Source organism: Callorhinus ursinus, unplaced genomic scaffold (assembly GCF_003265705.2).
Source record: "Callorhinus ursinus isolate GAN/ISIS: 27379988/994484 unplaced genomic scaffold, GSC_fseal_2.0 scaffold49, whole genome shotgun sequence".
Taxonomy (NCBI): Eukaryota; Metazoa; Chordata; class Mammalia; order Carnivora; family Otariidae; genus Callorhinus; species Callorhinus ursinus.
This window is the reverse complement of record NW_027397111.1, coordinates 6,094,583-6,120,900: the sequence shown is the minus strand read 5'-3', so window position 1 is coordinate 6,120,900 and position 26,318 is coordinate 6,094,583. Positions and strand designations below refer to the sequence as shown.

At 42.7% G+C, this 26,318-nt stretch overlaps 1 protein-coding gene across 3 annotated transcripts in view; it reads right to left on the bottom strand.

The window, feature by feature from the left end:
• GALNT18 (polypeptide N-acetylgalactosaminyltransferase 18) overlaps nt 1-26,318 on the bottom strand; it is a 356,353-nt gene that overhangs the window by 63,020 nt on the left and 267,015 nt on the right. The window lies entirely within an intron of this gene.

The following is a 26,318-nucleotide window of genomic DNA, read 5'->3' as shown; positions in this document are numbered from 1 at the left end:
AGCCCTGAGTTCTGATAGAACCCGAGAGAGAGGGAGATACAAAGAAGGGAATCATGCAAAACTTCCCACTGATCTCCGTGACTAAGAGCTTGAACTAGATGCAATTTGATTTAAAAGAAAATAAAGAAAAATGATCTTCTATTCTGAGTGTCAAGGGACAGTGTCTTGGAGGTCTTGCCACGATCATTCCAGCCACTCTGTACTTGGAATGTTCTGGAACGTGCATGTCCTTTTGTGCCCTTTGGCTTTTGCCCATTCTATGCGTCATTTTAGAATGCCACTCCTTCTCCAGCTGAAAAAATATAATCTCTCAAGATCTTGGCCACATGGCCTCTCTGTTGTGGGGCCTTTGCCCAATTATTGGGCCAGAGCCAGTTGCTTCCTCCTCTGGCCCTAAAAGCTCTTGCTCTCATGACTTCTGCCTTACCTGTGAGCCACCTCTCTTCCTCACTCTGTGTTCCTAGATGGAAGAACCATATCTCACTCAGTTCTCATATCTAGCACCTAACACAAGGCCTGGTACATAGAAATACTTTGTAAGTACTTGTTGAATAAATATATGGCTGATGGTATTTAATTGCTCAATCAGTAAGTGACTGATGCTTCATACATGTGGGATGAATCTGAATTACTGGGCCAGAGCTGATGAATGAGGCTTCTGAGGGAACACAATCATCATCTCTGGGTGGACAGCAGAGGCTGCTTGTCAGATACTGTCAGTTGGACAGTTTGGTAGATAATGTTCACACTTATAACATGTATCCACCAACAACCATAAGTTTTCACCCGAGATAAAGTGAACTTTGCTTTTTTTCCCATTTTTTTTTATTCAAGTATAGTTAACATACAGTGTTATGTTAGTTCCAGGTATACAATGTAATGATTCAACAATTCTATACATTTCTCAGTGTTCATCAAGATAAGTATACTCTAAGGTCAACTCTGGATTTTACTTAATTACCTCCAGAGTTAGGAAGAGAATGCCTTCTTTTCTGCCTATTTCACACCAGTTGCTGTTGGTTGCTCTGGGCTGTCAGAGTTGGAAGGCTAACTGATCGCCTTTTCACTTTCTGAGCTTGTCTTGCATTTAGTATATTATTTAGAGCCAGTGGAAAGGAAACAAGCATTCCCACTGGGTGTCTACCATGTGCCAGGCACTGGATTGTGTATGTGGGCAGGCGGCACAGTGTGGTGGTTATGAGCAGAGGATTTGGAACCAGACTACTTGGATTTAAATCCTGGCTCTGTTTCATGCTAGCTGCATGACCTTGGGTGAGTCACCTGATCTTGCCGTGTTTCAGTTTCCTCCTCTCAAATGGGGATTATAATAGCACCTCTCTCATGAGGTTACCGAGGAGATTAAAGTGATTATATACAGAGTGCTTAGGAAAATGCCTGGCACATAATAAGCATGCCATCAGCTCAGCTATTACTATACAAATTATATTCAGCAGGATCTTCAGAATAACCCTGCGAGGCCGTTGTTAATGTCTCCAGTTCCAAATGGAGACACTGAGACTAAAGGCTGTCCCTTGGCCAAGGCCACACAACTGGTACCGAAGAGGAAAGGATCTCTCTGATCCCCACCGAAGCTCACGGAAGAGAGGAAGCCATGGAAGGCCCCAGGCTGTGCACTTTCATTTCCATGACCTATACATTCTGGGGATCATGCTGACTTCCTTCACTTTGCTAAGATTTGCAATGAAAGCCTGTGAATACTGTGAATATGTTACTGACAACACAAAGAGTTGGGGTAATTATTCTTTTGCAACTGGAACGGAGGCTATTACTTGGCATATTTCAGCAACACAACACAGAACATGATTCCTAACAAAGCTCTTTTATTACAAGACCTGTTTCTCAAAGAGTCGCTTCATCATTTCATCTTAGAGTGGGCGCATCTGCCGTGCTTCTGATCAGAAGGGTGGCGGCCACACCTCCCATCTGCCCTGAGGGCACAGTAAAAGGAACGGTGTGATCTCAGTGGCAGGCTCTTGAATGCACTCCTGTTTTCCTTCATTATGGCCGCGGCCCTTGTCCAGACCATGGTCATGTGTCCTCTGGACTCTGCAACAGCCTCCAAACAACTGATCTCCCTCCTGCCTTCCTCCTCCAGTCTCTTCTCCTCCCAGCAGCCGGAGCGATCTTTGCAAGGTGTAAAGTGGATCACGTCCACCCTGTACCTTACCAGCACAGCCCTGGGTTGAGGCCCAGCCCCCCAAACCCAGGTCTTGCTTCCCCATGCACTCCCACAGCACAGCCATGCTGACAGTTCTCACTTCCTCCATCATGCTGTGTGTTCTTCCGTCCCTGGGCTTCTGCACATACAGTTACATACTCCACCTCTGCCCAGGGTCTCCTTCAGACATGGGCCAAAAGGTGCCCAGGGCAGATCATGGGTTGCCAGCAGAAGTGGGGCTGGGCTGGGGGAGGGGGGAGATGTAATATTTGAAAGCGCAGCTTTGGAGCCAGTGAGAACTAAATTCAAATATTTTGCTTCTGCTACCTGTTCCTGCACCACCTTTGGCAGGTGACTTCTCTGCCCCAGCCTCGATGTCGCCCAGGGAACGAGGGGCATGCACGGATTCATGTTCAACCCTGGGCCTGCTTCAGTCTGAGCACGGGCAGTCAAGGGGGTAGGGGCAGGACACCTGAGTCCATTCTGTCCTCGCTGTGCGCCTGCTGAGGGGCGACTGTGGGCCACCTAACCTCTTGTCTATGAAACAGGCATAACAGAAGTCATTTCTGCACAGGGCTGTGGGCTCAGGAAGCCCCTACGCACGTTATTATTTTATAATAACCTTATAATCACTGCTCTTTGGCTCTCCCGTACATCCACCTTCAGGGAAATATATAACTGCAGAGGACTCACATGTCTGGCTGAAGCCCACCAGACAAGAGACAGGCTGCCTTCCAGAGCACCTGGCTCAGTGTGGAATGGTGCCCCAGGCTCCTCCCTAGAGACTGAGAGCGCCTGTTAACCTAGAGGTCATCCCTGCTCTCCTCCCTCCTGTGCAAAGGAACTCATCGATGGAGAGGGTGATGGCATCTGTCTTGAATGCAGCCTTTGAGTTCCTAGCAGTCTCTGGGCATTGGAGCAGAAGATGTGGACTCAGCATGTCTAACCCGTCACCTCTGGACCCTGCCCAAGGACACTGAGATAAACAAGAGGAAGCCCGCATTCTCTGGTCCCTGGGTGATGAGCGGCTCTGCTGATCAATGACTTGACACACAGAGATTCTCAAAAGTCTTACCTACAGGTGATCTTGGAGACCCTTGCATGGATGGTAGACAAAGGATAGGAAAGAAAATCACTGGCACTCCACGAAACTTCCATGGAGGCTTGGGTGGGGCAGGGGATGAGGGAAGGAGGGAAGGGGACCATGTCACAGCTGGCAGGAGGTGGAAAGACCCAAACCAGAAGGGGGCTACAGACAGCAAGAATTGTGCCAGAGAAGCGGGGCCGCTGGGTGGAAGGCAAAGATGCGGGAGACAGTGATGGCTTAGCCTTGCGAGTTCTCGGGGGTGAGGGTGCCAAGGGAGGTAGGGCTGGGAAGGTAGGCACCCAAGGGTCAATAACCAAGAAGCCTGATGAGGTCACAGGGCACAGGAAGCACCTACAAGACACAGAGCTTGATTCTTACACAGGGGGCATGTGAGCCTGGCTTGTTAGAGCAAGTGAGGCCCGTGCTCAGTCCCACAGGCACCGGGGACACCTGACGCACGTCAGCCCTGGATGTAGGCTGGATCTTGTGGCTTCTGAACGGGCACTGGGAAATAGGTTTCTTGACCACACCAAGTTCTTTCCTGTCTCTGTGCCTTTGCACCTGCTAGTCCATCTTTCTGGAACACTCTCCTCCCACTTGTCACCCAGCTCAAATATTACCTTCTCTGACTGCCCATTAAGATCCCCTTGGAATACTTACAGGGCCCCACCCTTTTTCTCAGTCACACTTATTCACAACACTTCCGTTTATGTATTTACTCTTTCAATGTCTTTCCCCTGCTCCCTGCTAGACTATAAGCTCCAGGAAGACAAGGATCACATTGTCTACACCGGCACAAGGCATTTAGTATACATTCAATAGCCATTATTTAAGTGAGTGATTCCTGCAATTCGAGTCCTGGGCTTTCCTGGACTTCAGAGAGGCAGTTTTAACTCGCTCAGCTGGATCCCCTAATAAAGGCCATAAACATAAAATGTGGCCAGATTTTACCGAACACAATGACTTCCTTCAAACCCAAGCGGTTTTTCAGCGAAGCTCTGACATTTGAGTGCACACTCCTGTAACTGAAGAGAGTCACTTTGGCTGCAGAGCTTAAATTAACATTGTAAAACCTGCCAAGTCATCAAATGAGCATGGTGGAAAGCAGGAGGCTTCATCTTGTGGAACCATGAACTCACTGTAGAGAGAGCCCTCGACCTGGCCAGTGCTTGCACACACCCACCGAGGAGTTGCTGGGCTTGCCTCCAGATGGGACCAAGAACCGGAAGTAGATGGCAAACAACAGTCACCCAGTCTGGAGTAAAGGCTCACTCACCACCAGCCCTTCCCAGAGAGCCCTAATCCTATTCCTGTTTCCAGAAAGGCTTGGACCACCTGCCTGGGAACCATCTGGGAAGGCAGGTCTTGGGGGCTGATGGAGAGGGTTTGAATCCTGCCTCTGTCACACATTAGCCTTTGACTTGAACCTGGCTTTGGATGTCAGTTGCCTTTTTATTGGGGATCATGATGCCCTGGCAGGTTTAAGCGAGATGCTCTATGGAAAGCTCCCACTAGCAAAGACAGGCATGTAGTGGGTTCTTACGGAAGGTGAGGTTCTTTTCCCTTTCCAGGACTGGGAGCTGCTGGTACAAGGTCAAGGTCAAAAGATCTGAGTTTATGTTCTGTTTGCCACTTACATCAACAAGCCCATTTCTCTCCCAAGCCTCAAGTTTCTTCTAGCTGCCAAATGAAGGAACTGAACTCAATGATGCGATGGATCCCTTCTATTTCTCGCATTCTGTGATTCTACGTTTTCTGGCGGGTACGTCAAATGACACCCAGTATTTGAGACATGACTGGCAGAGTTGTAAATTGGAAGTTGTAAAAGAGGGAGACACGGGAGGCAAGGCAACAGGACACAGCTTGACCATTTCTGCCACACAGAGACTCATGATCACTCTGCTGTCGGTGTCAAGGACAGCAAATAACACTTCCAGGTTAAATCCATTTGCTTGTTAATGTCCTTCTGAAGTATCGTGTTGAGAAGGATTCTGAGGCTCTGAATCCTTCTGAGAAGGATTCTCCGGGCTCCGTGGAAAACCACACCACAATTAATCAGTAATGGTTACCGTAGGCAAGGAATTGGGAGTGGTGCCATCTCAGCCTTGTACTTCATGGCCATGGACCACAGGATCCCACATCCTGTCCAGCTTTTTATCTCCTCATGACTTTTAATAATCTCTTTGCTCTTGGCAAAATGTTCCCAGTCTTCCTTTAACTTAGAAAGCCTCCTTCCTGCTCTCCATCCATCCAAAGCCAGCCTGGCCCAGCTCCTCCAAACTCCTGAAACACATAATTTGTACCACTCATGTGGTCCGTATTTCTTGGCTCACGTTGTTAATTATCCTTTTACGTGTAACTGTCTCACTTAAGTTGGCTGTGAAATGCTGAGACAGAGTAGAAAGCCAAACCAGGCAGGCTGGGGGAAGGAAGACAAGGAGGATGGAGGTTGAGACCGAGGCCTGAGAATAGCTGGCAGAAGACCAGAAACTCATTTGTGGCGTGGTTGTAGGGTCAGAAATGCAGGCAAACAAAGATGCTGGCCAGGGCTGCGCAGAGCCCTCCTTTCCCGGGCATCCTTCCATTCTGTGCCCGGGGCCCCTTGCTCACCTCACCCTAGGCATCGGGGTAAGAAGGGAAGAGGGGGGTCAGTTCTGGGCAAAGCTAAAACAAATGCCAGGAGCCACTAGCAAGCTGAAGCCAAGGGTGTGAGGTAGAGGAGGAGCTGGGATGGGGACAATGTTAAGACATGGAGCCAACCTCCCTCCAACATGCTTCTTGCTCCCATACTTGCCACCTTCAGTCTCCAGAGAAAGATCACGTTCCTTCACAGGATTTGCAAGGCCTCTGAGACCTGGTCCCTCCTGTTTGCTGCAGCTTCATCTGTCATCCTCTGCTATCCTGTTACACCCACTTCTCTTAGTTCCTAGGGCAGACCTAGGATCCCTGTTCTCGCATTTCTGCCCTGCACCCCATACCATTCCCTTTACTGGAATTCTCCCCCCAGGGATACATTTATTTGCCTAGTAATTGCTACCCACTCTTCCTTGGAGGCCCTAAATTTGGTTAAATGCCTCTGCTACGTGTTGCCATATCACCTATCCTTTCTCTGGCCCCACACTTAACGATAGTTGTGTGCACGTGTACACTTAAAGACACATGCATGATATAAGGAACAACAGCCTACCTAGCACACTGCTTAAGAAACAGTACGTTAGCAGGAACTCAGAAAACTGCGCTCTTCCTCACTCCCAAAGGTAACCCATCATCCTGAATTGTGTTAATGTCCTTGCCATCAACCCTTGCTACCTATTTGGTTTGACCTGTTTTGGAACGCTATATAAATGAAAGCATATTGTCTGCATTCCACAACTTGCTTCTTGGTCCATTTATTTTCATCACCAGAGTGTTCCATTGTATAAACATATACAGCAGTTTATTTATGCATCCTCTTATTGGTCGACAGGCTGGTTGTTTCCAGGATAATGAAGAGCCCTCCGTGGAACAATCTTATACATGTCTCTTGGCAGCCAAGAGCGAGCACCTCTCCGTGTATTTACACTGCAGTAGAATTTCTGAGGCATAGGTTGTATACACATTCAACTTTCCCCGGGAAAGAGAAACTCTTCCAAAGTGAGCATACCAAGTTCTGCTCCCACCAGCGCAGATGAGCTCTCATGTTGCTTCACGATCTCGCCAACATTTGGCATTGTCCAACTTTTTAGTTCTTGCCAATCCAATGGGTGTGAAATTCACTCTTGCTGTAGCTTTAATTTGTAACTCCTCGGTTTTCAGTGAGCAGGAGCTTTAACTTGTTTCTCGGTCTGCAATACTGGCCTGCCAGAGAAGACGCATGGCCACCCTGCTCTCATGAAGGAATCTCTATGCCTCCACAGGGCCTGGCACATAGTAGGTGCTTGACACATACTTACGTCATGAATGCGGGATCAAGAGTTGGGCCTCAGTTCTGAATGATCTCCAGTGTACTTTCCTTGGTGCTCTTCCAGGTTTCCAAGGGTAGATATTTCATTATTTTTAAGTGTAAGAAAACATTTTTAAAGTCTGACAATGCTTATTCTTCCATCAGACCCCACAAAAGAAACACTCTCTGGGGATGCAGTTTCCCCAAAAGCCCTCCTCTTGCAGTAAACACTGCCAAAGAGTCCTCTGGACAGAATTGCTGCTTGGGAAAAAAATGATGCTTTTTCTTGGAAGGTGTCCCTGAAGGGGTCTGATTGGGGGTCAGCCCTAAGAAGCACTTGAAGCAGTTTCCCTGTTTGAAAGGGATTCTTCATAACTATCAGAAAGCAGCAGGAAGATTCATCTGGCAGAATTCCAAAAGAGACCAGCTGGGCTGGAATGTCTGGAAGCGGTTCATAAAGAAAAAGTTAAAAGGCTGTTTTGCAGGGACTTGAGATTTGCTGCAATAGCTTCTTACCTACAGGAAACCCAGGGGCAGTGATGGCTCCAGGCTCTGCAAACTAACCCATCACACACAGGGGACTCTACTTTTCCTCAGACCCCAGTGCTCTGACTATAAAGACTGGGGCCCCAGGAGTTCACTTCCTCATGGGAAATGTCATGAGGACTGCTTTGCAAACATATGGTCCTTGAGATTAGCAGGCATCTTTTAATGGTTCCAACCAAGTAGAGTTTATTCATGGTTACCTCAGATCTCATACCAGCCAATAGGCCTGATTAATATTGCCCCACACTCAAGCTAGGTTGGATTCATGACAAAAAGGAAGAAGTCAGGCCTGAACATACTGAGGGTGGTGAAGACGAGCCAGGAGTAGGGTGGTCTTCAAGCGTGTGGTAGACTCGTACTGCTCATTAAATATCTCCGTGCTCCCTCTACATCTCCCATCCTCCCTTGCAGTCAGGAGGAACCATGTGAGCAGTTCAGCCCAATGAGACAATCACTTTCTGGCCAAGGTTGGTGAAGATCCAGTGTAAGAGGTTCATGAGCACTTCTACCTCTCTCCCTCCCGATCTGCTGGATGCTTAAGGCAGGGTGACCATGAAGTTCAAAGATGGGGAACACCCTGAGGGAAGCAAACTGAGTCACCACTTAAAGAATGGCTGCTCAGGACAGCCATTAGTCTCCTGAAGGGTGGGACTTCAGGAGACTAATGCAAGTAGGAAATAAACTTGCTCTGGGTTAAGCCTCTGGGACTTGGGGGCTACTGGAGCAGCTCTGATTAACACAAGCTGCCAAAGAGGCAAAATGACCAGAGGCGCTTGGGTGCTGCAAAACCAATAATCAGGGGTTCATTCTATCGACTGGGACTTCGTAGCAGAGAGTTCCAGGCATGGGGAGAGACTGTTCAGAAGGGGACCGACTTTCCAAGTCCAGGTGATGAGTCCAGTCAGAGCAGGACCCCACCAGAGGCTGAAGGCACAGAGAGTAGGTTTAGTCCCAGGGGGAGGGAAAGGGAACTACCCAGAGAAGGCAGGTGTTAGGACCCTTGCAAAACAGGATGTAGGTGAGAGTCGGCTTCGTGTTCAGACCCAGAGCAGAGGTCAGAAAACCAAGAGAGAAGCCAGCAGGGCAGAAGAGGAAAAGGCTGGGGCTTGGAGTTCACGCACCACTCAGGGTTGCTCAAATGGCTAGGTAGCAGCCCTGTGGCCACTCCACTAATTCTAAAATGAGCCAGGTGAGCCCAGGGCTGCAGCCACACCCCAGCCTTGGTCAGGCAACATGACAGGGCTGACCCTCACAGCTTCTCACGCACGAGGCTGGGAAGGCTGGCTAATTCCTGTCCAGGCATTTCTATAGAACCAAAACTATAGAAGCCCCATGTTCTGAGAGAGAAGTATTGGCTAAGTTCCAAATCAGGGTCCCATTGACACGTGTGCTGTCTACTCTAATCGAGTCTTTGTTTTGAGCTAAGATCTCTGGCCCCATTACCATCACTGATGCTGCCAGAGAATAATAATAAGCTTGAATGTCACAGGGACTCGGGGAGCAATTTTCTGAAATCCAAATAAAACCCTTCTCATTGCTAGCCCAAGAGTCATTTTTATCAGATAAGTTGGCCCATCCATTTACTCTGCAGTGTTCGGTGCCCTCTCTGGTAGGTTAAGTTCCTTTGAATTGCTATGAGCATCTTCTCCTTGCGGATGTATTCAGAAAAGCCCGCTCTATGCAGCTGCTATTCAAAGCTGATCCCCTGGACTATGTTTAATTTATACTTTGCTATATGAAGATGAACCACTTAGTCATTTAAAGTGTTTCCTTTTTTATGTCTTTAATCAGTGGCTGTTTCTTTCCTCTCTCAGAAGCTTAATCTAATCAGAAACAAATCCCACACATATGAATGGCTCATTAGCATGTCCCAATCAAAATTCCCTGTCAGATGCCCCCTCAAAAGGGTGACACTGGCCCAAAGGATGACTCTTTGGACCAATGTCCAGAGTATGGCCCATGGTAGGTCGGGAGCGTCCTTTCTGAAATGCAGGCCAACCAGGAAGCACTGGACGAAAGGATACCCTCTGTCACCACTACCCTCCACCCCCATCCCCAGCACATCAGGAGCCATATGACTCAGTGACATATACATCACTGAGGTGGCAGAGGTGGGAAAGTTTGGCCTTCTGGTAGACCTGGGGCACAGACCTTAGAGGAAGCTATGTGTCTTGTCCAAGCATCACCCTCACATTTGGTTCAATGGGACCCTGAAGGTTACCATTCAGATGATAAAAAGGAATCTGAGATGCTGAACATTCTCTCACTCAGAAATGGCACTTGTTCTAAGCAGCTTTCCTCTTACTCCACTGGAATCCAGATTAAAAAAGCCGGTGTGCCAGGTCTTTGCTTAAAGAGATTTGCCCTTTTCATACACATCAAAATGAATTGTCAGCTTGGATATGATCTCTGAAAGGTACCTACAGCAAACTCACATTAAAAATGGGATTTATAAAGGAGATCAGCATTGCAGTAGAGAACTGAAGGAGATCCAACAGATTACCTCCCATCATTTCCCAGGCGAGCAAAGAGTGAGGCTCAAGGTCAGGTGATAATTTAGAAGCCAAGTAGGAAATGTATCCAAGCCCTGGGCCTCCTGAAAGACAGGAGGTCCCTGTGGCTCAGAGCACAGGCTCTGGGGTTAAGCAGTGTTGGTGTCAAAGCCTACATTTCTCATTTGCTGGACTGGTGACTTTAGGCAATTCATTCCACCTTCTAACATTCCATTTCCTTGTCTGTGAAATGGAGACAAAAATGACACATTGCAAAAATAGTTGTGAGAATTACATGAGTTACATTCCTCTGAGCTCAAGATTTATATATCCAACTGCCTACATGTCACCTCCACTTGTGTATCTCTCAGGCATCGCAGGCTTGCCTTGTGCAAAACCGTGTTCTCGATTTCCTTCCCTGCCTCCCCATCTGTCCCCTAAGTCTTCCCGTCGTCCACCTAATAGCCCAAGCCTAAAACCTACATCAACAATTATGTAATTCATCCATAATTACATCCTCTTCCTCCCCCTCCACATCCAATAATACATCAGCAAATGCAGTCAGTTCTACCTCCTAAGTATAGCTTCCGTTTAATCACATCTCTCAGTCTGCAGGGTCAACAGCTTGGTCCGAGCCGCCATTATCTACGTGTGGACAACTCTATCAACAGCCTCCTAAAGAGTCTATTTGCTTCAACCCCTGTTGCTCTGCAATCCACCTTCTAAAACTGTAAGCTGAGCACTTCCTATGTGCCAGGCACCGTCGTACAAGAGGAGAATTTTGTCACTGAGCAAAACGTACAAAATCCCTGACTTTCTGGAACTTACACTCTGTGTTTTCTGCTGTAGCACTTGCTAGGAACTGATTATGTCCGCCCCCCCCCCCCCCACCAAATTCCCATGTTGAAGCCTCAACTCCCCCATGTGACTCTACTGGAATAGAGCCTTTAAGGAGGTGATTAAGTTAAATGCGGCCATAAGCGTGGAGCCCTTGGAGCCCATGGAGATCAGACAGAACTAGCGTCCTTATAAGAAGACAAAGACACTAGAGCTCACTCTCTACCACGTAAGGACACAGTGAGAAGGTGATTGTATACAAGCCAGGAGGAGAGGTCTTACTAGCACCCGACCGTGCAGGCACCTTGATTTCAGACTTTTAGCTTCCAGAACTGTGAAAAAACAAATTTCCGTTGTTTAAGCCACCTCATCTACATATTTTGTTATGGCTGACTAATACAACACTTACTGAAATTTTTAAAAAGATTTTATTTATTTATTTGACAGAGAGAGAGCACACAAGCAGGGGGAGTGACAGAGGGAGAGGGAGAAGGAGGCTCCCTGCTGAGCAGGGAGCCCGATGTAGGGCTCCATCCCAGGTCCCTGGGATCATGCCCTGAGCAGAAGGCAGATGCTTAACCAACTGAGCCACCGAGGCACCCTGAAATTTGTAACTATGTATTTATTCTTTGTTCTCTTTTGTCAGCTATCTGCCATTATGCCATTAGCTCCAAGAGGGAAGAGGCTGCGTTTACTTTTTTTTTTTAAAGATTTTATTTATTTATTTGAGAGAGAGAATGAGAGAGAGAGAGATGTATGCTCAATGTTAAATATGTAATTTTAAGCATTGTATGCCCAAAGTCACATATGACAGGCACCTAACAAATGAGGTCAAAGGAAAGAACTGCATTAAAGGTACACATAAAATTGTAAGTTGAGTGACCATATGACCTGGTTTGCCCATGGTACTATTGGTTTATGCTGTTGCTCTAGTGTAATTGTCAGGAGTACCTCCTTTCACTCTTAAAAGTGTTCTGGTTGGGATAATAAATTGCAATTTATTTATATATTTATTATTTATTTATATATGCCAAATTTATAGGGCACAACTTGATTTCAGAAATGCTGAAAGCCAGGAAAACTGTCTTGAAATCATTACTAATATTTTATCTCCCCTACTTCATGATTTTTTTTTACGTAACTAAAATACAGTGCAGCGAAAATTACAGAAGCCATAAAGACCCTCCCTGATGAGCAGTACCTGAAGCAGGCATAATGAATAAAGCAGGGTACACCGCATTCATCGCTCCACCACCTGCCGGGGGCTGCACCAAGCAAGGATAAGAACTGGGGCCTGTCTCTTGGACTTTCCAAAACTAGACAGACAGCATACACATGGAGAAAGACAGGACCTAATGGGAATACTTGTTATTTCCTGGGGTAGTTGACACCAGGGGTTAACTATTTTCAGGACTGACTTTATGTTCAGGTAAGCTTTGCTTGATAGAAAGGCTTGTGCGTAGAGGTAATTCCTGCAAACAGTCACCCACAAGCACTGGGGAATTATATTTATCAGTATTGTACTTCTTGCAACCCTTTACAAAGTAAAGAACTTTTTTTTTTTTTTTGAGAAAAAGAGTGTGTGCGAGCAGGGGGAAGGGCACAAGGAGAGGGAGAGAGAGAATCTCAAGCAGACTTCCCGCTGGGTGCAGAGCCTGATGCAGCTCAACCCGGGGCCCCACAGGGGACTTGATTCCATGACCCTGCAATCGTAACCTGAGCAGTAATCAAGAGCCGGCTGTTTAACCGACTGAGCCACCCAGGTGCCCCCAAAGGAAAGAGCATTTGTAGTGGGAACAGATGTCTCCGAATTCCCCTTTGCAATTTCAGATTTATGAATATCATCAGGTCTTGTCAAGAAAAAAAACACAACAGTGTCTGGAAGGGGAGGATGAATGAAGGGGGGGGAAGGGAAGGAGGAGGAGAGGGAGGGGGAGTGGGGGGGGTCCCTGCTCACTCTCGGTCACTCTAAGGGACTGATTTCGGCCTTGTCTGGTAGTCCCTTCCTGGAAAAGTAGAACTACAATGTCACAGTAGCAAGAGGATACCTTACAGCATCTGATAGAAAACAGCAGGGAGACTCAGCTAAAGAAAAACAAAACACACAAAAAGAACAGAGAAAGAGAGAGAGAGAATGAATGAAAATGAATGACTGTCCGGAGCTTTAACATACACTGCTGGCTCCCAGTTGGTTTTTTTTGGCTTTTATTTTTCTTTTTTCCCCCAAATCAGGAAATGAAACTCTGATACATTACTATTATCTATTCCACCGTCTATAATAAAATTTCATTAATTATACCAATAATGGTCTTTATAGCTCTTTTCCTCCTTGGCCCCAACTTTTTAGGAAGGTAAAAATTTCCTTCAGTTTGATTCTCAAAACCCTATATCAACTGTTACCTCTTCTGTGCATCTTATGAATCTTACTCTTCTATGAAGAGTATTGAACACAATTAAAAAAACATAAGTGTGAAGACCCTTCCAGAGTAAAATTGTCCATGGGTGCTCTCCCTTTCCTGCTCCCCGCCATTTCTAGCTAATTGCTTCATTATGTACTTTTTTAATTGCTTTGTTCTTTAGGGATTAATTTTGCACTTATCTTTACTAGCCATAAAACTTTCACAATGTACCATTAAACTGCGTCTGTTCAGCGGCTGGTTTGTGACTGCAGAGTTACCTGTGGCTGGTGTGCTCATGATAATGCACTAGGGCAAAGAAGTATTCCTCTCAATGTTTTCAGATGCCTGGCATCTGGGCAAGGCAGAGTAACTGGTTCTGAGCTGCTGGGGGGTACTCAGCTTCCCTCATGAATGAAGATCACATGCAAGGAAGACCCCAAATCCTGGAGTTTAGGCCTCCTGGGTCTTAGGTTGCTCAGGCCACAGGGCCCTGGACATTTTAGGTCCCATGGGTTCCAGGAGGCCACACTAGTGGCCCCCACCCCCGCACGGCAGGGCTAGCTAGAGCCGACCACCTAGAAGGAAAGGAACATTTCAACCACTCTCTTAAGGTCACATCTGTGCTTTCCCAGGGTGCTGGTACTTGGCCTCTGCCTACAAGCAGACACTAGGTCACCCTCTCCCCCCATTCATGGTCAGATATAATCTCTAACCTCCCTGCCTCCTATCAGTTTCCAACCACTCCCTCCTTAGCCCTTTGAAATCTGTCTCCTTGAGTCAGCCTTGACTCCACCTGTCCCCTCCTAGGCTACCTTCCAGCTGCATCCATATGCCCTTTCTCTGCTTGCATGCTCATAGTACAGGTTGCAGACTTAGAGGCATTGTTATCAGACAGAACCATGTTCAAATCCAAGCTCCACCACCCTTTCTCTGTGGGACCTAGGGGCAAGTGACTCCACCTCTCTGAGCCTCCGTGTTCTCATCTGTAAAATGAGGATAATAATTCTAGCCCCTCGTGGTTCTTGTGGGCATAAATGACATACAGCATGAAACTCACTAGAATGTAAGCTCTGTGAGGGTACAGCCTAGACTATCCTGCTCATCCCAGTATACCCAGTGCTTAGCACAGTGTCTAATAGTAAATACATGCACTAAGCACGAAAAGAAATGCTCGAAAGATGGTAGCTATTATCATTAGTTTTCAACTTAGCTTGGCTGTCGTACTCCTGAAATGCTGCCTTCCCCTGACATCTGTGATTTTCTACCAATCCAGCTTTTCTCTTTCTAGCTGATTCATCTCTGTAACCATGGGCACCACCCTGCCACCTGCCCCCCACTCTCAAGGCCCACGTTCAATTCCAAAATCTCTCTTTAGTTCAGACTTTCATCCTCACCGGGCTCCTCCATCCTCTTGCCTTGAGTGGGCACACAGAGGGCACCTGAGCCCCTGGCTCACCTCCAAGACTTCTTTTTACCTTTAGGGATGCAGTGCTGGCTTCCTGTTCAAGGCAGGATCCAGGCATTTCATTTCTCTGGGCCCTACTGCCAAGTGCATAACACAAGCAGCATAAGAAATGCTTAATGTATGAATGGATAGATGCATGAATAATGCAAGTTTTCTGGTCATTTCCTTTGTTATTTCTAATATCAAACGTGCCCCATTTTCCCCTTCAAACCAACTCTATCCCAAACACCCCTTTCTTAGTGAGTGGTACCCCTAAATCTCCCAACATGTGGGTTTCCCAGCTCAATGCCATCTTCGCCAGACCTTTAATAACTCATTTATAAAGACCAGAAAAGGCTAGGTCTTGACCTCCAATGTTCACTCGAACTATTATTAGCTTCCAACACAGTGTTAAGGGACAGCGCTTTAGTTAAAGCTTTGAGTCATTGGAAAAATTCCGTTAGGAAGTATAAAAGCCTGCAAAGTTGAAACCTGTGTTTGGTGTTTGGTGTCTTTTGAAGTCCTTGGCCTCAGAAGACCGCACAGATGAATACTTATTCCATCATACACTGTCAGCCTTCTATAGGCCTTCCCCCATGACAGTGGCTGAAGGACAATGCCAAAGCAGATTCTAGTGCATGACGAAATGATATAAAACAGTGGCAGGGCTCACTGCCCTACCCCAAAGCGTGTGCACACACATAGGGATGTGTGATTCCACGTTCTCAGGTTATTTTGAACTCTAGCTCCAGCTGTCCTGGACCAACCTTGATGTTTAGAAGTAACTAGAGCAAAATCCAATTTAAGGTGTTTCATTTTCTCTGTCTCCGGGGATGGGAGGTAAGAAAATCTATGCACAGCTTTTCTTTCTTTCTTTTCTTTTTTTTTTTTTTAAGATTTTATTTATTTATTAGACAGAGAAAGAGAGAGAGAGAGAGAGAACAGCAGGGGGAGCAGCAGAGAGAGAGGGAGAAGCAGGCTCTCTGCTAAGCAGGGAGCCCGATGTGGGGCTCAATCCCAGGACCCTGGGATCATGACCTGAGCTAAAGGCAGATGCTTAACAACTGAGCCACCCAGGCGCCCCCATGCATAGCTTTTCTATGAGATGTTGAATCTGGTGGCTTCCTGAGACCCTTTCAGCTGAGGGGGAATGCTGGTGCTCACACCCTTTCTCTTCCTTCTCAAGTCTCTCTGACTGGGCTGGCAGCGGAGTTGATTTACTGGAAACTGTGGGAGCCAGTGTTTTCAATTTTCCTCCTGGTGGCTGGGTGAGAACAGCCATGATGCTAGCAGTGAGCCGAGAGTGCTCAGACCTTGAAGGCTGAGGCCTCAGGGAGAGCCATATAGTCTGTCATCTGCTTCAGTACGCAGCGGGCTTGACAAGCACACATTAACCTCCCCGGACCTCCTTCACTGGTAATATTAGTGAAGTCTGTAGCCCTTTAACCAAAGATATATTTTGTAAAAATCTCAAATAATGGTGATGCCTGTTCTAGGCAGTTGCTGCAGACCCTTCTTGGATTTCCCTTCCTCCTCTGTGTCTCTGGCTTCCTGAACTCAGATTTCTGACTTCCTGTCTGTTTCTGGTTCCTCTCATTTGGAAGCTCCTCCAACTACCTCCTTCCTGACTTTCTGGACTCCAGCTTTTGGCTCAGCTATCTCTGTCGCCCCTCCGGTGTAGAAGTCCCCTGTGACCTCAGGTAAAGACTGTCTGACCCAGGCCCCGGCTCTCAGGATGGATTTGGGTTGAGTCATCAAGCCCTGGAATGGTACTGTGGTCATCTGCCAAAGCAATGCTGGCCAAATGCCGAAATTAAACTTTATGCCATGGATGATTTTAAACCCTGAGGGCAGAGATGTTTAAGTAACATGACACAGTGATAACGTCTTGAAGCCACTCAGGCTGTTTCTAATCCTGAGTGATTTAGGGAGGTATTTTATCTGTTTCCTCCAGCTTCCTAATTTACAAAACGGGGATAACAACACAGACCTCATGGGGCCCATATAAAAATTAATGAGATACTATATACTAAGTGATGAGCCAATAGCATATAATAAATGGGAGTTCTCCCCATTATTATTATTAATAATAATAATATTGTTACCATCCCTCCAGATTGCGGCTAGAACTGCTACCAGCGAGGCGGGGGGGGGGAGGACGTATCGGCTTCATGAAATAATAACTCTCTTCTCTTGCCCAAGAGTTTATGTCACTGACCACATCTTAGACATTCCAGACCTAGAAGGTTGATGTTGGTAACCAAGGAAATGTTTGTTTGAAACCTCTCTCAGCTCCAGGTCATCCACCATAAGCACACTTTTTTCCTTTCACTTCAGTCACTGAGGAAAATGTTGGACAAGCCAGGGGGAGCAAAGAGCCCACAAGGGTTGCCTTATGGATTGCCCAGTGACCGATTTTTCCTCCATTTGATAGCTCTATCTTACCCGTCTCCAGCCCTCTGGTTCAGTCCCATGTCCCATTACAGACCCCTAGTTCCCAGCCTAAGAGTTCAGCCAGAGTCATGGCTGTTCTCAACTGTCACCGTACATGTCACCACAACTCTCCACAACACTCATCTTCCCCTTCCCTGCCTGAAAAACACACACCCTTCCCCGGAGCCCCCACATAAATGCCTCCTCCTCTGCGAAGCCTCACCCAGCTCCCATGGGAAGAGAGGTCACTCCCTCCTGGGTGCTACTATAATGCACACAGGATCTTTCATCCTTGCCATTTTGATGGTGAGCGAAGTGTGCCTGACTTAGTACTTTAATCCAGATTATATTCATGGTGATGAATTTTCATCCAGAAGGTTATTTTCTGGAGTAAATGTCACTTAAGCAATGTAATCCTCCTGGTCAATTTTCTATATAGCGTAATTAAAATATATTTCCTTTCATACTGATTCTCCAGTTTTATTTTACCAGAATTATTTTCATTGGGATTAATATTTTTTACATTGATTTTATTACTAATATAATGATTCATCTACCAGTACTTTTTTTTTAAATCCACATCACATGTTACAATTATGGATGGCCTCTATCACAGAGTTTTCTTTTGTGATCATTATTCCAACCAAGTTTGGTTTACTTGAATCAAATTTTGCAGATGTAAATTATGTGAATATTTATTTCTTCAATCAATTTCTTAGTTTTTAAAATTTTTACCGTGTTCATTTTTATCTGATGCTTTAGTTTGTGTTGATTATCTTTACTCATGGTTTGGAAAAAGAATAATAGTTTACATTTTTTGTTTTTAAAAAATCTTTAGGAATATTATAATTCAAAGTGAGCAGGCTTTCTGAGTTATGTACCTACCACAGTTGCCGTTAGTGGATCAAAGAACACAGAAGTCTTTGAAGTCAAAATGGAGGAGGGAGTCAAAGCATCCTGTTTAAGTTCATGACATTTTCTATAATGTTCTGTTAGCCTAGTACTTGGAAAATGGTAAGGTGGTTGTCTTTCCAGCTAGACTGAGAGCCACTCAAAGGGAGGGTCTGTGTCATTCACCTCTAGTTTCCCTGCATAGCAAGTGGGTGTATGAAGGATGAATGAATGAAAGCACAAAGAAATGAACCCACAAGAAGGTTGAGAGAAATTTTGTCAGGTTTCTCACTGAAGGCCACTAGACTCTGCCTACCTATATAAGGTATAATGGCTTCTGAAGCCATTCTTCCTAAGTTCAAATCTCAGCTTTATCATTTACCAGTCATGTGACTGAGGGCAAGTTACATCACTGCTCTGTGCTTCAGTGTATCCATCTGTAAGTGGGGATAATAGTATTTGCATCACAAGGTTGCTGCAAGGATTAAGGGAGTTAATAAATGTAAATCACATAGGACAATAGTTTACATATAGTTACTGCTACATCACTAATGACATTAGTTTTATGGCCCATAAATCCCATCTATCTTTACAATGATATCAGGAGGTGGTCATGTTCATATCCTATTATAGGGAGCTCATTATTCCATTAGGCATTGCTTCCTTTTTTTTTAAATGACTCTAATATTTGTTTTTTTTATTTTTTATTGTTATGTTAATCACCATATATTACATTAGTTTTTGATGTAGTGTTCCATGATTCATTGTTTGTGCATAATACCCAGTGCTCCATGCAGAATGTGCCCTCTTTAATACCCATCACCAGGCTAACCCATCCCCCTACCCTCCTCCCCTCTAGAACCCTCAGTTTGTTTTTCAGAGTCCATCGTCTCTCATGGTTCGTCTCTAATATTTGTTTCTTATATTGAATTGATAACTGCATCCATTACAACTTCCACCCCACCTCAGAAGGTCATAACTCTGACCTTTCAAGTTATATAAAATATATTCTCTTATACTTGTCCAGCCTTCAAATTCAAAACCTGTTCATTAAGCACATACTAGATCCTAATCATCAATATGAAAATTAAGCAGCCATAAATCCTGATATCAACTGTTTTAAAGGCTAGTCAGAAGAGGGAATGATGACATTCCCTTATGGATCCTTCTTATGGATCTTCTCCTTCGAATTCAAGATCCCCATAATACACAGTTGGCAAGTCAACTTACAAACATAACTTAAAATATTTTTAAATTTAGAGTTACAAACATAACATAGAGGCTGTATAATTGAAGTTGTGTGATATTAGTACATAAATACACCAACAAATCAATGGAAACAGATTCAAATATATATAGCAATTTATATATACATATATATATATCAATTTAGCATATGATAAAGGTAGTATTGCAACTCAGTGAGGAAAAGCTGTCATTTTAAATAGAAGGTGTTAGGATAACTGGTTGGCCATGTAGAAAAATAAGACATTGGGTCCATTCCTCACACCATACATCAACATTAATTCTGAATGAATCAGAGTTTAAAATGAGAAAAATATTCAATCACACAAATATCGGAAGAAAACAGATGAATTTCTTTATAACCTGATGTGGGTAAGTTTTTCTATGACTAAACTCTGGAAGCAAGATGGAAAAAGAGAGGTATATTTGCTTACATTAACAAAAGAAAAGGAAGGGAAAAGGTTTTACATGGCAAAAACAAAAAACAAAACCCAAAACAGACACCAAAAAACAACAAACAAAAACAAAACAAAACGAAAAAACCACCAGAAGCAAAATCAAAAGACAAGTAACAAACGGGGAGAAAATATTTGCAATGTATATGACAGGTAAAGTATTACCATCCCTAATGTGTAAAGAGATTCTAAAAATAGAGAAAAGACTAACAACCCTATAGGAAAATGGGCCAAAGATATGAAAAGCTCATGGAAAAAAGAAATGCAAATGGCCTTAATCATATGAAAAGCTGTTCAACTTAGCTCTTAATAAGAGAAATGCAAATTAAAACTACTCTGAAAGCCATTTCTCATCTGTCAGATTGGCAAAAACCCAAACAGTCTACAACATACTTTGTTAGTTGACTGTGGGGAAACAGGAACCTTCATTGTTTCTGGTGGAACAAACATTACCCCTCCAGAGGGATATTTGATGATGTCTTAGCAAAATGTCACATACATACATTTGCCCTTTGACCTCACAATTATGCTTTCAGGAATCTGTTCAAATGAAAACCCAGTAAAAATATGAAAAAATGTATGCACAAGACTATTAATTATGGCACTATGCCCTCAAAAGGAAACTGGTAGAATAAACTACGGAACATGCATGCATTGGAGTACTATGTAGCTATAAAAAAGCAGTAAGGCATAAACACTCTATATTATTATAAAGTGATCTTCAGAAAAAAAATATATATCGAAAAAACCATGGTACTGAAAAGTGTACACGGTGTACTACCATTTAAGAAAGGACAGATGTGAATATATGTATACATATTTCCTTATATGTTTTTAAAGTATAAAGTAAAACAAACAAAATGTTTATGTTAGAGGTATTAAGAAAACAGAGGACAGTGATAGAATATAGACTTTTCTGAATATACTTGATTTTGTAGATTTGACTTTGAAATTATGTAAACATTTATATAATCATAAAAAATTAAATGTGAAAAAACAATTCCTAAAAATCAAAAGGAAAATGAAAGAAATGAATCTGTTTATTAGGCTGGTAGGATAATAACACAGGGAGGAACTATTCTAGATGACTTTAAATCACAGTAATTTGACTATACATCTCTGGTGGAATATAAGCGGCAAAAAAAATTAAACTGTTTCTAGCAATCATATTGTCGGTGATAGTGTTATTATTAGTATTCTGAGACAGTTGTGTGCACACTGGGGAATAAAATAAATAAGTAATTGTGTAGGTGTCATTAAGAATCAGAATTTTTGACATGGGAGAAGGGAAATAAAGATGTAAGATTGTTAAGGTGAAGTAAAAACTCTCTAGTCCTACATTTGAATTAGAAAGATCATCATGAATGCCTGGAGTATTTTATAATAACAATAATAATAATTTCTAGCTCTGACTACTTAAAAGACCTAGAAACATGGACCAACCCAGTGGCAATGAACACCCCTAGTGCCTAGACTGTGATTTTAAATAGCATTTCTCACTAAATTAAAATAGGGCTCCTTAGGGAAATGGCTGATTGTCAGTCTGGAATAGGAAATGTATAGAAGAACCTGGAACATTCTGATGGCAGGGAAGCCACTAAAGAATCACAGGTTCCTAACAGCCAAAGGTGAAAAATATGCAAATCAATAAGGATATTAAATGTAATAAATTGAAATACATCCAATATATTTAAATCCGTAAGTTCCTAATACTAAAAGGACTAATTGGTCCCCTTTGGAAGATGGTAGAGAATCAGTTCATCTTTTTGAAATCTGTTAAAAAGTTGTTCATTCTGATTTTTCCAAATAAATTTTATTGTACTTCTAGGTGACCAAAAAATGGATGATTGTAAATGTCTCTTTGTATAAGTCATAGGAATAAAAGGCACAGCATAAGGAATATAGTCAATGATATTGTAATAGTGATATATTGGGACAGATGGTAGCTACGTTGTGGTGAACACAGCATAAGGTATAAACTTGTTGAATCACTATGTTGTATACCTAAGACCAATGTAGCCTTATGTGTCAACTATACTCGAATAAAAAATACATATATAAAAAAAGAAAAAAGTTATTCCAGTTAATAAATGAGGAGGAAAAAATAAAATACCATCGTTTAGCAACCCCTAATGAATTACTGGATCCAGGCCATATTCAGCAATGGGTGCTACCATCACAAATGGGGAGACAACTAGACATGATGTACCTCATGATGGAAGCATACAAATACTGCCTATGAAATATTATTGCTACAAAATTGAACCCACATTTCCAGATCTAACTACCAATATAAGAAGAAATATACAGGACAGAAGGACATGCTAAATGTCATCAGGGAAATTCAATTGGGAAATCTGGACTATGGGAGTCTCTATAGGAAAAATGACTTGATCTCTTCAAAAATAAATTACAAGGGGAAGAAAAGAGAAAGAAAGTCTGTACATTAATAGACACTTGAAAAGCATACTAACCAACTGAATTTTGATTCAAGCAAACAAATTGAAAAACAGAACAAAAAATGATGAGACAATTAGGGAAATTTGAACACCGATAATATTTGATGGTATTAGGGAATTCTTTTCAACACTTTTAGGACTGAAAATAGTATTGTGGTCATATTCTTTAAAAAAATTCTTACCTATTTTAGATGCATATTGAAATATTTTTTGATGATATGATGTCTGGGATTTGCTTCAAAAAAACTGAAGTTGGGGGCGGATTGGGTAAGGGTAGAGATTAAAACCAAAATTATCTGTGCATTCACAATATTGAAACTGGGTGATGGATGCAAGGCAATTTATTATACCGTTCTATTTTTGCATGTCTGAAATTGTCCATAATAAAGAGGTGTTTCTGTTTTTGTTTTAGATCCCATTTCTGATAAACTACCTGGAACATGGAGCACAATACCCTAGATATTAGATTACTTGTTGTAGAGGACTTTTGAACTCAGGTTCTAAATCCCCTTGCTATATAGGGACCACATTTTATGTAATTCTTGAGCCTAAGGAAGCTGAAAGGAGGCATATATGATCTGTCTCTGTCCCCTTGAACCTAAAGCATGGTCATATAATCAAGGTTCAGCCAACTGTATGCTCTCAGTAAGGACTTTGAATCTTGGTGAATGTCACCAAGACCCCAGCAATGGTGCCCAGTATTTAGTAACAAAACCACCTAGCCATGGCAATGGGGTCAGTCCTAAATATACTATTTCTTACCAGTTGGCTTTGGCTATAGTTCCTGCGGTCTATTCTCAATTTCTGCTTGTTTTCTGAATCTGCATCTCTAGACTTCTTATTATTCTTTGAGATATCCAATGACCTTCCAATAAATTCCTTTTCTCTGTAAGTCAGCCTGAGTCAGTTTTCTTTCCTTACAACACAGATTCCTGAGTGTCATTGAAATAAAAAGTTTAGTAGGACTATAATAATAAAAATTAAAACGTCTTAAAAAATAAAGCACCATATAAACTGCATGGTAGTATATTTATGTAACATATATACCCATACATATAATACAATTATATGTTTTGTATAGAGCTCTTTATAGTTTACAAAGTACTTATATTAATATCTTGCTAACTTTGTTGTTAAAATAATGGTTATAGTAATGAGATAATAAAGCATAAGGATGAATTTACTTTTTTGACCAACATAAATATTTTTAATCTCGTAACACTTCTAGAATATTATCTGGCTTGCCAATAGCACTTGATTGCTGTGTGCAGTAAATAGGATAATTATAGGTCAAGAATTTTGAAAATAGATATGAAAGGCACTGCCATCATTCCTTAGTTGATTATAGAAGCTACAGGTGAACCTAGTCCAAGGAGAAGAGAATTTTTGAAACCTGGTGACTATGCAGTTTGTGAAGTCTATTCATACTGTGTATATAACTTTCTTTGCTTCCTTCATCCCACATGCTCTATGAAATAGCCATTAGCATTTTCTTAGGGCACAGATAGATACTAGATTCTTCTTGGCTAAGAAAGAAAATTTAAGAGAGGGCATGGAAACTGGTAGACAAGGACAATAAAAAGATGTCATAGAAATAGAATAAAGCCTCTTGTCTGAGGTACTGAGAAATCTCCAATGCAAATTTCTCCTTTATTAAGCTATCAAATAAGGATACCCAGATAAGGAGGAGCTTGACTGATTCCTTGGTGATCCCAGGGCCAACAGGTGGAGCCAGTCAGCTGGACATCTTATTGTCCTAGATTTTGCTTAGTTACATAGGGAGAAGAGGGAGAATCATTCACAGGGAGAGATTCTCTACTCAGTTAGACCTTAAGATGAGGCTAAGCAAGAGCAGTTAAAAGAGGCGAGGCTGTCATGAGGGTTTGGGTAATCTGGGTGAGACAGAATAAAGGCAATGATCCAGCCTTTGGAACAGGTGATAAAAGGTCAGTCAGCCTAGAGGATGTGAAAAAGCTGTTCAAGAGGCAATATAATAACAGACAATATTTTAAAGAGAATGACGATCATGAATATTCCAAGACAGAGAGTCCAAAACGCCAATAAGAAATCCCAAGTGAGTAAAGCTTGGACATCCAGACAGGGAGTTAGTGACTTGCAGATATGTTCAAATGGGCGTCCAACAGAGTCTTGTCTGGAAGACTCTTCTCTGGGCTACATTCCAGAGAGCTCAATCCAGTGGAGTCACTTACAGCCAGGGCCAAGATGAGAGGAGAGATCTCTTTCCCCCAGCTGCCTGCTCTGGACACTAGGAAGGGCATTGCAGATATGTCCAAATGGGCGTCCAACAGAGTCTTGTCTGGTAGTGGCATTCTTCCCTCCTTTTCCTACTTTTGTGGTGGAGAGAGCTGTTATTTATATTGAAGAATTTAATTTCAAAGGATAGACAGGCTCAGCTTCTAGATGTTTCCCTATGTCAATTCCAGGTAACTCAGGAGTTGTCTCTTTCAATATTAGAAATTTAACAAGTTTTACATTTTCCAAAGAAATTTTAAATATGTTATGTTCCTGTTGTTTCACTGAACACAGTACATAGTCTACAATTTAGACTTTTCTTCATGACTCAGGACTATTATTAAGATCATCAGTAATTGTGCTGGGGGCGCCTGGGTGGTTCAGTCGGTTAAGTGTCTGACACTTGATTTCGGCTAGGTCATGATCTCAGGGTCGTAGACTGAGCCCTGCTTGGGACTCTGCACTGGGTGTGGAGCCTGCTTAAGAATTTCTCTTTCCCTCTCCCTCTGCCCCTCCCAATCCCCCCACCTCACACTCTCTCTCATATATATATTTGTGCTGTAAACCCAGGGATCTGCCTGGATGTTTGGCCCTAGAAAAGATCCAAGCCACCGTGCTTTTGGCCATTTAGTATCTATTCTGAACTCTATGTTCAAATAATTTGCATAAGTTTGGAATATTTTGGTCCGTTGAAAGTTTAGCAGTGCTTGATGGTGAACCATCATCCTAGTTTTTTACTTGTGAGAATATATTAAACTACTGATTCAACTTCTTTAATGGTTATGGAACAATTTCAGTTTTTAATTTCTTCCTGTGTCAGTTTTCATAAGCTATATTTTTCTATAAATTTGTTCTCTTTATCTAAGTTTTCAAATTTTTCAATAAACTTGTTAATAATATACTCTTCCCTTTTTAATCTCTGTGTCAACTATAATCATGTCTCCTTTTCCATTCCTAATATTGTTTATTTGTGGTTGTGGCACCTCTCTCTCTTTCTCAATCTTGCTAAAAGTTTGTCAATTTGATTAACATTTTCAAAGAACCAAGCTTTGGCTTTATTTCTACATATTATATATATATATTTATTATACATATCATAATGAATTATAAGTCATATAAAATATATGTCTTTCATTAATTTATGTTCATATCTTTATTATTTTCATCTACAGTTTTTATTCTGATATTTTTCCTAACTACTTACATATTTATCTCATTAACTTACAGCTCTTTTTTCTAAGAGTGGGATACTATACAATTTCTCTTATATTTTGCAAAATATTTTAACTTAATTTAATTTTTGAGGTGTATGACATAATGATTTAATATTTGTATACATTGTGAAATGATCACCACAATAAGTTTAGTTAACATCCTTTACCTTACACAGTTACAAAAACTTTTTTCTTGTGTTGAGAACTTTTAAGATTTACTCTCTTAGCAACTTCTAAATATGCAATAGAGTATTATTTACTGTGGTCACCATGCTGTACATTATATTCCCATGACTTATTTATTTTATAACTGGGAGTTCATAACTTTGACCCCCTTCACCCATTCTTCCCATCCCCCACCCCGTCTCTGGAAACCACCAATCTCTTCTCTGTATCTATGAGCTAATTTTTTCTTTCTTTCTTTCTTTCTTTTCTTTCTTTCTTTCCTTCTTTCCTTCTTTC